The sequence below is a fragment of the Buteo buteo genome, chromosome 21, assembly GCF_964188355.1.
Source record: "Buteo buteo chromosome 21, bButBut1.hap1.1, whole genome shotgun sequence".
Taxonomy (NCBI): Eukaryota; Metazoa; Chordata; class Aves; order Accipitriformes; family Accipitridae; genus Buteo; species Buteo buteo.
Window position 1 is genome coordinate 1,880,017 of NC_134191.1, and position 15,726 is coordinate 1,895,742.

Consider the following 15,726-nt stretch of genomic DNA (forward strand, 5'->3'; position numbering starts at 1 on the left):
TTCTTAAGCTGGGTTTTATCTGCATTCCTAATTTAAATGGAACAAAAATACAGAAGTAAGGTCTACACATCTTTTCTGAATTAGTTTATATACAACCTTGTTGGAAACTGGATTTAAGGACTAGAAATAGCAGGCATTTTTTTCTGAACCATTTTCCCAGGGCTCCATCCCCCCTCTTTTCCCAGAAGCACCTGATTCATACCGACCTTTGGAAGGGTCATGTTTGTCAAATGTATCCCATTGTTTTTCACTGGGGTGGCAGTAGGGAAGGAACCTGCACAGTTCTGGAGAAGCCAAATCATTGTTTGAGTGCTTTTGCACTAAAACTTTTTTTGTTGTTCTAAATTATTTCAAACACTAATTCAAGATTTAAAAAAAAAAAACACCAAAGAAACTGTTTCATGTCTATTTAAATAAAATACTTAATTTGGTTCAAAGTTACTTTTCTAACAAAACAAAAATAAGGGAGAATATCTTTCCTTGTCCCATTTGCAAACTTCAGCACCCCCAAACTTCTTCTGTAGATGTGGAGAAATTGAAAGCAAAATTTAGTAACTTTCCCAATTCAGCAGCTGTGACTAGGAGGGTCAGTCCAGGTTAGCAATCGGTGAGTACAGCCCATGTGATTAAAAGGGTCAGTCCCACTTAATACAATCCTGCTTTGCTTTTCCTTTGAGACCCACCTTTCAGTGCAGACGAGCAAGCATCCCCTTCTCCTTAATGGAAAGTGAAGGGAGCTTTCGCTTTCCCCGTAGCAGCTTTCCCCGACGCTTGCAGCAGCTCTTTGATACAAGGTCCTATGTGACTGACTGACAAAACATTCATTCTTTTAATTCTATTTTGGAGCAGACAAACAAGGGATAGAGAATCATCTTACTGAATTATTCAAAGTCATTTTTAAATATAAGGGGTTTTATGTGCTTTTTCTTACAAAGGATACTGAAAATGAAAACATCTACCAGGCTGTTTACCTGTTTAAATTACTCTTCACACCTTCTCAGCCACCTTTGCTTATCTATATTGTTTCTGAGAAAAACCTGTTCATTTACCGACATCCATAACTGTGATAAAATGTGATTGAAAGCTTCGTACGTCAGATAGAAAGCGGTTATCACAGCTGGATTTTGAGCTTGGGATTATACCATATAATATCCTCTCCAAACAATATACCTGTAAAATGATTTTATGAATGGCCTTTGCTAGATCTGAGGATAAACTTCTGGTAATAGAAAAGAGTATATGAGCTGATGGATAGCCTTATCATTGATGAGGGTTAGATACATTTATGCTGCACAGGGAATTTCATGGATCAGGAGAAGTCCCTTTACACTAATTAAATGTCATAGATAGACATCTTCAATTTTCAAATAATTTATCCTTCTTTTCATTCCGTTTCAAACCAGGGGAATTGAACTGATCGAGACTAGAAGCACATTAATATTTAGTATATAAAAGCACATTAATATTTAGTATGTAATTGCCTATGGGAGTGGGAGAAACTGCTAGACATCATCTCTGAGCAGCAACACCCTCTTCAACCTCACATCTGTATCCCTGTCCATGCCCCTACCCAAAGACAACCTGGGGCTGTGCACTGGAAAGAGCCATCAGCGAACTCTACACTGGGATAATGATTTTGCATTACGCCAGCTGTAAATTCACAGTCCACCATTACTTACCTCAAATAATTACTGAAAATAGAATGAGTTTGAAACTTGTTCAATAAGCTAACCAACTGCAGGGCAGGCTCAACATCTGCACGGTATTTAAGCTAATCCTTGTGGTCATGCAAAGGGGTTTTTTATTATTTGAGTTTTGCTGCCCAATCAATGCACACCTCTGAGTCCCTCAGAATTTTACAAGCACCTTGGGTTGTTTTATTTTTTTGGTTTCACTTTCAATTACAGCCAGTTCTTCTGTTATGACATTATACAGAAGCAGGCGGAGGGGGGGGGGGAATCTAACCACCACCACAACTGTAAGCAACTAAGGCATTTTGGTCCATTCAATTTCAAATTTTGTTTTTCCTTAAATACAGGGAGAAATTTTTCAGTAAGTGTCCAAACCAGCAGAGTTGGGATATCAGTTCTGGTTGTCTTTTCAATGAATCTGTACAAGATTTTGTTTGACACTTGATCTTCATCATCTTCTGCGCAATTTTTTCCATTACACTTTACCAATTCCAACTTTTGTGTACTGTAACAAATAATACCTCTAGGTGCTTTTCAAAGTAAATTAACATATAAACAAATATAATACTTTTAAACTTCAGAGTGAAGTCTACATTAAACATCAACTGGTCAGGAAACTAGTTGGAAAGAGCTATGTTCCCATCTACCTTTTCACAAATGCGGTACATGAGCAAGCGCATCAGGATCAGGTAGTGACGATGGACCCGCCACGGGTGAGCAGGCACCTACGCTGCCAGAACGAGCTGCTGTCACATAAAATTAGGATGCTCTACAGGAACTAAAAACACAGGTAGGAAAGGAGTTTAAACATTCATAGCTATTATCACCTAAAAAAGCAAGCTGGCAGCCTGGTGGCCTCAGAAGACTCAGGGGAGAATAGTCACTAAAGCTGCTAATTCAAAATGCCAAGTATAAGAGGAATGGAGCAATTAAGCCTATGTAGTATGAAGGAAAAACAAACATGTTTTATCTTCGGCAAGTAATGGAAAACTACAATTCTTCTCTGTGCTCTTTCCAGTGATGACTCAGCCATCAGATTGCATATGCTGATCCCATAATTTGATATAACATCTCCTTTGGAAGTAAGGAGAAAGCAGGAGTGCATTTTTTAAAGGGAAAAATATAGTTTCATAACAACGTTAGTTTCTTTACAACCAGATTAGTAACTTAATACCGTACAAGAATACAAAAATGTATGGAGCCTTCGCACTTTTGTAGCTACGACCGTCAAAGATATAGTGAGGGGAATTTTGCAGGAAAAGGCAGTATGTTTTGTTAGACTAGTTGATGCAGGTGGATAAAGAGGTCAGTCTTCAAGCACCCAAGTCTTCTGAGGTTTTGTTGTTGGGTTTTTTTCTGATCTACTAAAATGTACTACCCCTAGCTCTGCTTTGCTTAAGAATATATATGTGAAAAAGTGAAATCCAAGCCTTTGGTAATCACTTCTGCATGACATCCAAAGGCTCTCACAAAATTCTGGAGTGATGGAAATTTCAGCCTTATTTTAAATGGATACATTCCTCTACACTGAACAATAAACCAGATGTTTAGATTGGAAAACAAAGAGTTAAATTTGCATAAGGAATGTCTTAATATAATATAGCACAGCAAATGTATTAAACTTATCAACGTATGGAAGATGTCTCAGAATTGAGCTATTGAGGAATCATCAAGCTGGTATCCAAAAGCTGTACAACTGGATATAAATAGTAGAAGTAGCAGCCTAAGAATATTTTTTTTTTTCATTTTCAAATTATCTATGTGCTTCCTATAATGATTTAAATTCATGAGACTTCCAAATGACATGTTCATCTGCCATATATTCAGACAAATTTTATACTATTTTAAACATAAGAACAAAGGTATGCAAAAGCAATTGAAACCTCTATTTCAAAGACTCAGGCATTACTTTTTTTAATTGATAGAGAAAAAAGTTTCACTATATAAATCATCCTTATCCATTTTGGGCAGTTTCACCAAGTTTTCATACTCTGATAAAAGAAGGATTCAGACTTCTCAGCTGCTCCATCAGAGGCAATACTAAGCCTACCATTTATTCCTTTTCAGTATTTTGAAACTCATGTGCAGTCATCTTGCAGGTGGCTCTGGTGGCTGAAGTTTTATACACCTAGCATCATCAAGAAAATGCCCATGATACTCGTAGAAGTCCAAACTCTAAACTTCACATCCAGAGGCCAAATCCACCAGTTCATACCCAGATCCAGAAGTTCAAACTTATTTAAAACACTGTGACAGTCACTGATGACATGGTCAAGAGGTGCCTGAACACCCCCTGTCTGGTTTTTTTACCCTCCCCAGTGGGCAGCCCCTCTGCAAGGAAGGAAACACACCTTCTCCACCCTCCCTGGTTCTCCACCCAGGCATCTCTTTTTGTAGTTAATGGAAGAGGATCACAGACGGGGCTGCCAAAAACCCACCAAAGGGAGTAAACGGCTCTCCATGTCCATGGAGGAAAGAGTACAAAAAACATCAGAATATGCACCGTGGAAAGTACTCCAACTGTCAGGACAGTCAGGCTCTGGAGCAACAAGGGTTACAGCCCTTCACTGGAAGGGGTTTTTTTGTTGGTTAAGAAGCAGCTACACAGTTATCAGTTAGGAGCAGTTTTAGTGTAATTATAGTAAAAGGGTGAATTAGAACAAGCTTCTAACAAAGTGACCAGTTAACTATTTTTTTGAAGAAGAAAATCCACAGATCATAATGATAGAGTGAGCATAATGAAGTATATCTGTGAAATATGACATTACTTACCTCACTGTGCTTTCCCTGCTACAGCTAAATGTTTTAATTAAGCTGTGGCAACTGCCTCGTGCTGTCTTCTACCTGCTGCTCCCCCAAAGCCAACATGAAGAATTACCAAATGTATGTGTGAGTCTTTTCCTCATCTTTCTTAAGACTTTGATGTCCAAGAACTACCAGAAGTCCATAAAATAAAAAGTTAAATAAACTAAATGGCTTTTAAGGGACCTTGACAATCCTATTTTCTTGATGCTGTGATTATGAAATAACTTAATTCATTAGTTGATATTTTTACTGTTTTTCCACAGTGCAATGCTATGCGATGTGAATGCAATATCATTCCTGTCTATGGAAACCCATTTTTCTTGAAACAAGCAGGAAACAGAGATCACCCAGCCACAAGCAGTGACAACAGACTTCTTACATGGGTTTCGTCTTTAGATACCCCAAACAGGAGTTAGACTTGCGCTGGACAGCAAGACACTCATGTAATGAACAGAAACTGTCCTGTGTTTCCAAATGGCACCAGAGACCCTGCAGCCTTCGAGTCTGGTCCTCTCCAGGGAGGTGGGCGATGCAGGCGAGAGGAAGGACTTGTCTCAGCGTCATCACCACGAGCATGCTCAGAACTGAGTGACGGCTGGCTGCGCTGACTTAGGAAAAGAGAAAGTCCCCATTGCTTTTTGCCTAAAGCCCAGCCTTCACCAATCACTGGAATACCTCTGCCCCACAGCCCAAGTCCCAGTGTCCACATCAGACTGACCAAGGCCTTCCTGAGGGCATGGAGAAGCAGAGCTCGAGACACAGGAGGACCTCTGAGGTTGAAGGAGAAGCTACTTCAGGAATTCAGGCAGCAGCTGAGCGGGATTTTCATAATCACAACTTGGGCACAGATGCATAAATACCACCAAAAATCCTTTTCTCATCTATGCTTTCTATTCTATCCCTCAGTTTTCCCAGCTGCAAAATGAGGTTAACTTTTCCAGCGCCTTGCAAGGGTACTGTGAGGATAGCTATGATAGCACAAATACATTAGTGAATTACTTTCTTAATAAGATGCTCAAATATGACATTAATAAGATCTGACATCCCATGGAGAACAATAGTGATGCTCCAGAATTTTAAAAAGGAAGCTATGAAGCCTTGAGCAAACTCAAGACTCCCATGAAAGCTTAACTTGCCCACTCTTTAAGACTCTAAGAGTTGTGATCTCCTGGGACAAATTTGCATACTGCTCCCATAAGGGAGCTGAAAGGTCTACCAGGAGGTCATCCAGACCGTCTTCTCTGTACTCCAACAAAAACCAAACCATCTTGAAATTTGACAGTGAAAGATATTTTCCAGCTTCTCTACTCAACAACAAATACGCTCAACACATTGAAAGCCATGAACTGAAAGCTTCTGTGAAGTTTTCCTTGAGCCCTAAATAGAATTTATCATCACAAATAATATTTTAGGATTATTTGACAACATGAGAGTATTTACATTTATACACAGGAGAATGAGTTCATACAAGTGGTCATAGCTGACTGAACAAAATAATCTCCTGTAATTAATACTCTTACTACTCTGATGAATCAGCTTCTCTTATCCAAAGCACAAACACCCTTCACCACCATTTTATTCTGCAGAGCAGGCCACGCTGTTTGGATGGCACATTCAAAGTTACTTGCCTACAATTTTGGAATTAGATCCAGATAATTCAAACACTTTCTTTTCCCCACCTGGAGTAGAGTTTCATAAATAACTGTGGAACATGAATGTTTAGTACTTTCCATTTCCTTGCAGAGGCCAGACTGTCATCTAACATGGGCATTTCCAATACGTGAACCATTCTTCAAGCTTTTCATTGCCAAGGACAAGTCAAGATGTTTGTAGGTGCAGCTGGAAAAGCTGAGGAGCCTGCACAAACCTTTCTACTGATGTCTAAAGTTACTCAGCAAAACAGAAGCGTAAACTTTTCTCAGACCAGGCGTGAGAAAGAAAATATTCTAGTCCATGTCCTAGGGGGAAGGAAAGAGCGTATTGGACACAAGGGGTAGGAGGAACCCATGCAGCAGAGGCTTGTGAATCAGGAGTCGGAATCCACAGTGCAATGAAGCACATGCGGCATGAGCAAAGGCAGGAGAGCAATAGAGGAAAAGGAGATGGATCGTTGCAGGTGATAAAAGAAGAGTAAGAGAAAAATACAGCATCCATTCTCCTATTCTCCCACTAAAAGTAGCTAAAAAATACTGTGAAAATACCTGCATAAATTTTTCAATAAAATGTTTGCTGTGGTTACTAGAGCCATCAAATATTACTAGGCCAGTGAGGACAGAGAAAGAGCTGTCAATTTGCTATGATGTTGTCCAAATTCTGAAAATATTTTAGAAAAACTACACTACAGTGAAAATTTCCAAACACCTTAAATGGTTTTCTTAGGAGTAGCCATAGTAAACATCACTTTGCTGTGTAACAACCTCCTGAGAAGTTAGATTTATATAGCAAATCTCAAGTGGACACTAGCAACCTGCTGGTTTTCTACTCTTTCCTTCCCCCAATCCTGATTTAAGAACCTTTTTCATGGGGAACGGACACTTGCATTTATAGTAAGCTCATAAAGAAAAAAAGAAATACGTGCTTTAAAGTTAGTCCATCTCTTGCTTGGCTAAGTCTCTTCACAAATACGTTGCACCACTGAGCATTTTCTCCAAAGGTGCCTGCAAAGCCTCATCACCAGCCCAGCAGGCAGCCTGGTTACAAGGGCAGCTGTACACAGATGGAGTGGCTGAAGTACCAAGTCTTGACATGTTTTATGAGTTAATTTAGTGTTATTTAGTGCACTGCACAGCAGCACTAAATCTTCACATCCTTTTTACTGCTTTAAGTAATGCTTTAACTTCCTGGTAACCACACAAGCTGGTATTAAAACTTTTATATTTATTTTTTTAATACCCAGGGGAGCTGCAGAGTACTTTCTTTGCTAGAGGATGAGCGATCCAATCTAAGTTACGAAGTTCTATTTTTTCAAGGCACTTTTCCCAATCAAGTATAGATAAGGCAACAGGAAATAAGGAAAAATAAAGATCAAACCCTCCAAATCCATTAAGTGTTCTCGCTTTAGAGACGTCTGTTATATTTGATGACCAGATTAATAGCTTTTCTGTTGACCATACAGCATCCCTAGTCACCCAAGGTGAATACAAACTGGAGGAGAGGCAGGGTAACTCCTAGAGCTTCCCTTGCCCTTTCCCTTTTCTGAAAATACCAAGATAATTTCCTTCTAAAATTCTGTAGTCTCCTGAAGCAAAATCTATACTTTAAAGAGGTACACAAATTAGTATATGATAATCAGTCAGTAAGGAAATAAATCACAGTAGGTGTTATTTCAGATTGTCTAATCAGAACACTGAATATCAAGTGGTGCAACTACATTACATACCGTAAGTCAGTCATTAAGATATACTCCTAATAAATCATACAAATCAAGATAACACTTGATGAATCACAGAAAATGTTCTCAAGTGTGAACTAGCAAAATCTATAAATACTACAAAACACCTCTGGCACTTAACTCTGCTGTTTGAAGTGCTTCCTTAGCCAGGGGATATTGGTTAGATTGACTAACAGGTGGACACGAAGGTCCATCAAGTACATTATCGCTGCCATCCTGTGAATGGCAGGCAGCTAATACAATGCTCAAGGGAGATTTCCACCCATTTCTCCTTAATAAAGTTACACGATAATGTTCTGAATCTAGTCTTTTTAATTTTTAACTCCACTGTTCAACAGTATAACTAAAAAGTTTATCCTGGAAAAACCCACAGTTTACAGACTGTAAGAAACTCATGATATCACTGGCATTTGTTCCATTAGACATACTATATGAGAGTCTTATTTCTCCTTTTCTAATTTATTAACAGGAGTTATTACGCTTGAAAAATCTTAATAGAACAATCTCGTTGTTCTATTGCTAGCAATGAAACTGGATTATTGTTGTTCAGTAGCATCAGTCCCACATTGGGGAAAATGCATATTGATTAAATTCTACTTTTATCCAAGAAACCATAGGCTCCTGCACCAGATACAGCACATCCTGCATCTAATATACATGGATTTTATACTCTACAGAAGGTTATTGTTAAAAAGGAGAAAAGAGGGTAAGTATCTCCTGCTATACAGGGACAGCAATGAAAAAGAATAATACGGCTACATTTTGCTTTTCTTGACCACTTTGAGTGCAGGCAGCATTCCTATACCCCCAATCCCCTGTGAGAGGCGAGACGTCCTTTACTCAACATCAGCTGGATATTTCTCCCAGTTCTGCCTCAGATCCCCATTCCCTGATGTGGTACAATCAACACAAACATACGGTACAAAAAAAAAAAAAAACCAGCAGTAATTTCAACTAATCTTTCAATAGCTTTTGAAAACACCATTGTCTCTAAAAGTTGACTGGAAGTACCCGTTTGGGACAAGAGGAAAGTTCTGCCTGAACCAGTACAATAACAGTGATTTCCCTGGGAACTTCCTCTCCTTTCAGTTTTACAGTAGTTTGACAAACTCATAAAAATCCAAACCTAGAACAACAGAACAATGGGGTTTTTTTGATGAGATGAATTTAAGAAAGTAGCTTCTAAATGCAAGTCTGTCTTTTTGCACTTGTGACTGCTTGTTGAAATGAAAGAAAATGCTGCTATCTAAACAACTGAATAGTATAATTAAAAAAAAAAAAAAAAAAAAATCACCCAACCCCTCAGAATTACAATGCAAGTGACAGAATCCTGGCAAAGTTCAGTCCTATGGCCCCAAGATATACATTTGGAGCTTCTATTTCAACCTCTTCTATGTTTGGTTTTCTTAGCCTTTGGGAAATAAAAAAAAATTAAAAAAAGAAACAAACAAGCAAAAGAATGAAACCAACATTTGCAAGTGGTGAAATTTTTCTGTCACCTCAGATATTAATAGTGTATTTTAACAGTTAAAATATGCAAAATCAGAAAAAAAAATTGGCAAGTATAAAGCATGTCCGTGTAATGTAAAACATCTTAGAAAAGCCTTCCAAGCAGCTTCATTTGCAACCATTAGGCTCCCGCAGATACAATATTCTCCCATTAAAGTAACAAGAAGTACTGTGATATTTTAAGTTTTCTCTTCAAGCCCGTCCCTCCAGCTGGCTGGAGCCCATGGTCACGGAGGTTTGCCTACGGACGGTAGCAGCCGAGGGAGCACCTCTCCCTGCTCGGCCAGGTTCAGGGGGAGTATTTAACATTTGCTCTTTGATTTGAGATGCAAATCCCATCCAACGCCATTCTCCTTTTTTTGACTGAGCGAACGTTATTTTTATAAGCATAAAAAAAGACCCAACTAATTTACTGGAGCTCATCCTATGCTACCAAGAAGACTAAGCTGTAAGTAAATGCATTAAATGGGTTTATCAGAGCTTAGCAGAAGTTAAGCAAACTTAAGAATTTAAGCTACTACTAGACTCCTAGAGAGCATCTAGCAATAAAAACAGCAACACCAAAACAGTCTTCTCCAACAGCGCCGGCGCTGGCCGGTGCCTCGGAGTGGTTTTGCTGCAGACCTCGGCGCCCTGGGAGTTCGTCGCCCGCTCCTTGCTCCGGCGTTTCGGCTGCCCTCACCGGGGTCCCACACCAGCCCCTGCCCCAGGAGCTGCTGCTGGCACAGGGCCACCCCCCCTCGCTGGGGACATCATCCCCGTCACCCGCGGGGACGTCACCGCACGCTGCGCATCTGCCGCGCCGCCGACAGCGCCGCCTTCATCAGGCGACTGCCCTCCTGCTGCGGCATCGAAGCACGCCGTCAAAAGATGGTTTCGGTGATAGCTCACTATCCCGCTAAGATTGTTTGGTAACTTACGTGTGTTTAAGTACTTATATCAGGGTCAAGCACGCCATGAAGATATATGCATTTATTGAGCGCAGTTTAAGGGATGTAGTAGCCGTATACATTCATTAAAGAAAAAAAGCAATTTAAACATCTTTTAACTGAACAGCTAAATGATTTTCTTGCTTAATAGGCAGCACAAGACTCAGATTTCCTAGTCGAAGTGCTGTATATATAGAAGAAACTTTTACCCTTCTTTTTACAGTCTTTCATGATTATTCCTGTAGTACTTTTAGAAGACTGGGTGGAAGAACACTGTGATGGTACCAAACTTATGTATAGTTATTGAAAATACATACAATTGTGAACAGATCACTCTGGGAGATTCATAAAGCTTGTGAAACATTTACAAAGAAAATATTCACAAATGTTCAGTTCCAGGAACAGAGAAAACAAGCTGCATCTTTAAAAAAAAAAAAATCTAATCTCTGCTAACGCTGCATTTATATTAGAGAAGAAAAGCGGTATACTCACACACGTGTTTTGTGCTGCAGAATTAAAGGCTATTTTGCAAACTTTCAGACCTCACGCAGAGAACATTTTCCATCTCACGCGGCTCCTGAAATGCCATCAGGTCCCGACTGAGCCGCCACTACGTCGGCGTGACCAGTCACACCGCACCCCAACGCGGGGAGGAAAGGATCAACAGTTTCCCCCAGTAACCACAGGGAAAAGTTTGGGACAGCAGGACCGAAGTGGGTCAGAGCAGGAGTTAAACTCTGCAGGGAGTGTAGTTCCACCTAACTGCGTCTCTAGCGTTCTCTGAGGCAGAGCAAATACATTTTTTCATTTCCACCCTGTTTCTTCATTGTTCTCCTGATTCTCGTTTCGTTTACAAACATTTCCCAGGTTGGGACCTGGGCCGGGGAAGGTCGCAGCAGAAGGGAGCGCCCGTGCCGTCGCGAGACTTTCGGCGGCCGGCTGTTCTCCCCGCTGCTGGCGGCCACGCAGCCCCGAGCAGTAACACCCTGCAAATGCCCGAGAGCACATGCTGGAGATGCCAGCCCAAAACGACGGCTCCTGAGGGCTGCGTACCCCCCTCCCCAGCAGCACCGACCCGGGGAGGGACCAGCCCATGGTGCCAAACACTGCCCCTGGAGAGGCGATGCCACCCTGACGCGGTCTTCCCATGCAGGGGACCCAACTGGGGGACCCAAGCCCGCAACCCCACGTCGCAGGATCTTCCTCCAAAAGCTTTGAGCCAGGAGGGCAAGACCCAAGGCAGCGACAGCACTGCCCGTCGTACAGCCGTGCTGCCGCCAGAGCGGCCGCTCGCGCATCTTCATCAGCTCCAACCACAGCCTCGACGCTGGAGTTACGTTTTCAGAGGGATGCAGAAAATAGCTTGGTTGCTGAAGTGACAACCAGGTATACGCAAACTGGGATTTGAAATAGGACAAAAATATGCAAACAAACCAACCCGAAGTGTTACTTTTACTAATAAAAATGTGTCAAGATGTACTACTACTCAGCAAATTAGCTTGCTTTAGGGAGGTTATTAACTCAACCTAGTTTTAAGAAAATAATGTCACAAGAGACGAACACAAAAATAGATACTTTGAGGACTACAGAGGTATCCCAGTGATTCGTGTGAACAGCTTTAAAGACACTAACCTTTAACCAAGCTGAATGCATTTTTTTTTTTGATTCAGAACCCTAAATCAGTGTGGAGAAAGAGACTACCAATTTTATTTTTTTTTAAGCTTTACCCAGAACAAGCTAAAGTGAATATTTTTGAAGTCTACATTAATTACAGGCCAAAAATATGCATATAAAAATGTCTTATAAAGAATCCGAAACTGTTCAGAGGTAAATCACATGTGATAAAACAGGGTGCTTCTAATTAGTTTTAATTAGAAATCTGCAGTAAATTTCCATAAATTATTTAAAGTTATCTAAAAGATACCCAATTGGGGGTGGCGGGGGGGGAGTATTTTAGTCTGCATTTACTCTACTCTCTCTTCTCAGCAACAAAGATATCTGACCAAAGGATATTTTCACTAAATTACCTATTACACAATGCTGAGGCACTTCTCAGATGAGAGCATAGAACATGCACAATCTCACAGTGTGCACACTGCTGAGATTCATAAGATGCAATGCTGAATAATTTAGTTTAGAAAGATATATATCTAATTCTAGTCTAAAATTAAAAAGACAAATACGAAGTGATGCTACATAGGCAAACTCAGTCCTACAACAGTATTTAGCTCTGGCAGTTAGCAAGGCCCGGTGAAGATAGGCTCAAATCAGTCCTAAGATTCAAAGCATCCGTTATTACATTAGCAGACCCTAAAAGAGAAAAGGTGCCAAGTTAACTAATCATTCTCATCAAGGTATGCAAATATGAAGACTTAAGGAGAACATGGGCTTGGATGATACATGCAATAACCACACTAGGGATAATCACCCTGAGAATCACTGTGCCTGTGTCCTCATAGCCATCACACCACCAAACCTTATGTCACACACGAAGGCTGACAGAGCACACGTGGTAGCAGCTCTCCAGGAGACTTACACCCGCAGGTCGCGAGGAGAACAAATGGAAAGGGAAGACCCTCCTCGCGGGATAGCAACACCCACATGCTGGCAAAGCACTAGCTGAAGACTAGGTTCCCTCATACGATCTTGTTTACAAGCCCATATTTGTGTGTGCCTGAAAGTCCCACCTGAGAACAGAGCACAGAAATTCTTCCCGTGCCCATTGAGGGGTGGGTTCACAAAAGCCAGTGCAGTGTGTAAATTGGCATCATCGCCTAAGCCATTTATGGAAAAATGCTTTTCAATATCACTATTCATATAACTGCACAGGTGCAATTCCTCTGTTAAATCTTTTTAATACTGCGAGATGTCATATCAAAAAACAGTGTTTTAATTTATCCGTAGGAAATTCCAACCTATTACCAGCAACCATTAAAGTATATTGCATTGTCTTTCAACAGCAGCATCTCAATGTCAGCTGTAGAGGCTGAATACACATTAGGGTTGTGATTAGAGAGACAGCGTGGATTAGAAACAAATCCTCTAATCAATCCCTGTTCCCAGATATTAATGCAATTCACAGACCAGTTTTGGTGAACACCAACTAGACTTCTTAAAGAAGAGATTAAATTAGTAGCTTCATTCCAGAAGTGCTAAAAAATAGATTAGTTTGGACCATTTTAAAGCATCCAGATAAGCTCGAAGTGCATATGATCCCAACCGATTCTTGGTCCCTCTAACAGCTTTGAACTACATCTGTGGCTTGGTGCTGGGGCCAAATGATGTAGTCTGCAGAAAAGCCCTATTGTGCATGCAGTGTAGATACATACTCCTGAATTTAATCTACTGATCCTCTCCTGTGCCGAGTGACCCGCTCATGGAGATGCAGACAAAGTTTGCCAAAAAAACCAAAAACCCAACTAAAACCATGCAGACGAGCTATCTGCATGAAACAACTCCATTGAGACAGCGAGTGCCAAAACCACCCCAACCCCATTTCCATGAGGGTATGCAAATGCTGGGATTTTAACGCAGTCATAACCTGGAGGAGTCAGCCTTGCCGGAGCACGGTACCCGTTACGGACAGGCAGTCTCTTGCAGCTGGCAGACGCGCATTCGTCCTTCTGACCGAGAGCTTCGCTGCGATTCATCCCTGCCACGACCAGAGCGGGCTGCTGCGGGGAGATCCACGCCGAGTTACACTCCCGTGTCATTCAGAAACAGCAACTGACCGAAAACACACCTCCGGCTTTGTAAAGAGGGCAATATCGATGCCAACATCCACGTTTTGCAGATTCAGGACGAATGCCTGTGCATCTCCGACTTCAAAGGGTTCTGTTAATTCCGTGATCAGCGTGGGTACGAGAGCTGTTCTCGCCGTCCCTCCCTGCCACTGGGACCTGCGGAGGCACCACGGGTGATGTGAGCTGCTCTGAATTGCCCCATAGCATTCAAAAACATCTTTTTTTTTTTTTCTTTTTTCTTTTCTTTCAAATGGTCTGGACCCTGATGAGTAAAACCCCTCGTTTCCACTCCCACAGTACAGGGACGAGGGAGAGGCAGTGTTACAGTGCCTCAGTTACATTTCAGAGCTCTTGCTGGTTTTGCTTTTGCTTTTAACTGCCCAAAGATGCCGACCACAAGCAGAGAACCATTTTAGGAAGGATGTTTATATAAACCTACATATGCAAGTGAAATACATTAACAGATTCATACAGAATCTGTTAAAAAAATAGCTACTTAGGTCAAAATTAGGGGTTATTTACCTGCCCACCACACCATCCACCAATAGGGAATTAAACTATTAGGGCAGAAAATCGTACATAATTTCCCCAAATTAAAATGCAGTTTCATGGATGGTTTTGGAGCATCTGCAGACTGAAACCTCCACGTGAGCACTGGTTTGGTGCCAGAAGAACATTAACTCGGTGCCAGGCCCTTCATCGCAATCAGTAGCTTAAAATTATCTCCATCTTACAGAAGGTAATTGAACATGAAAACAGGATCTTGAAATCTAAATAGGGCAAAATGTATTCCTGTTGGGTAGGCTGCAGTCAAGGCAGTTCTTCTCTGACATTTTCTCAAGTAAAGTGCCAGTTCATCCCTCTCACCTCTGAAGTTTAGCTCACAGGCTATGTTAAAACACAAGTAAAATGTATCGTCCACCTTCCGTGAGCTACCTTTAACAATAAGAATTCTTAGAAATTATTTATAGCAGCCTAAGGGTCAACCACCAGTCAACTCTTCTTTGTTACAGTGGTTTCTGACCTTTCCTGTCATTGTACACTTTCTATACTTAAATAAATCTAAATATTTTTCTAATTACTATTTGCAACAGGAATTTTATGATTAGTTGGATAATTGCTTTAAAATATGCCATTAAATTTTCATAATGTATTCATTACTCTCTTAATATAGTATTCTTGAAACATGATTTTCCATTGAGAACATATTTCTATATTAATTTCCATAAGACAGACAGTTTTAAACACTAGATTAATATACTTCCTACTTACTATATATATAAAAAAATCATTTTCCATTAGATCTGAATGAGTAATTTGCAATGAATAACTTGATGCATTTTCTTCCTCCTCCTCCCCCCCCCTTGAAATTATCCTAACATGGTAGAAATTATCCGTGTTCATCACTTAAGTTAATTCAAATTTCATCCGCAAGTCTTGAAAACTAAATTATGTATAGTTCAAAATATTCAAGATGTAATCTAGCTACCTTAAAAAATTATTTCTAATAACAGACTAATGGAAAAGCCACAATCTTGTATTCAAAACAGTTGAGAAATTAAAACTTTGTCAATAAAAGCTGGTAAGCAATTAGCAACTCTTAGAATTAACGTATTTTGCTAGCCTTCTAAAAGAAAGAGCTCAGGAGTTCACTGAAG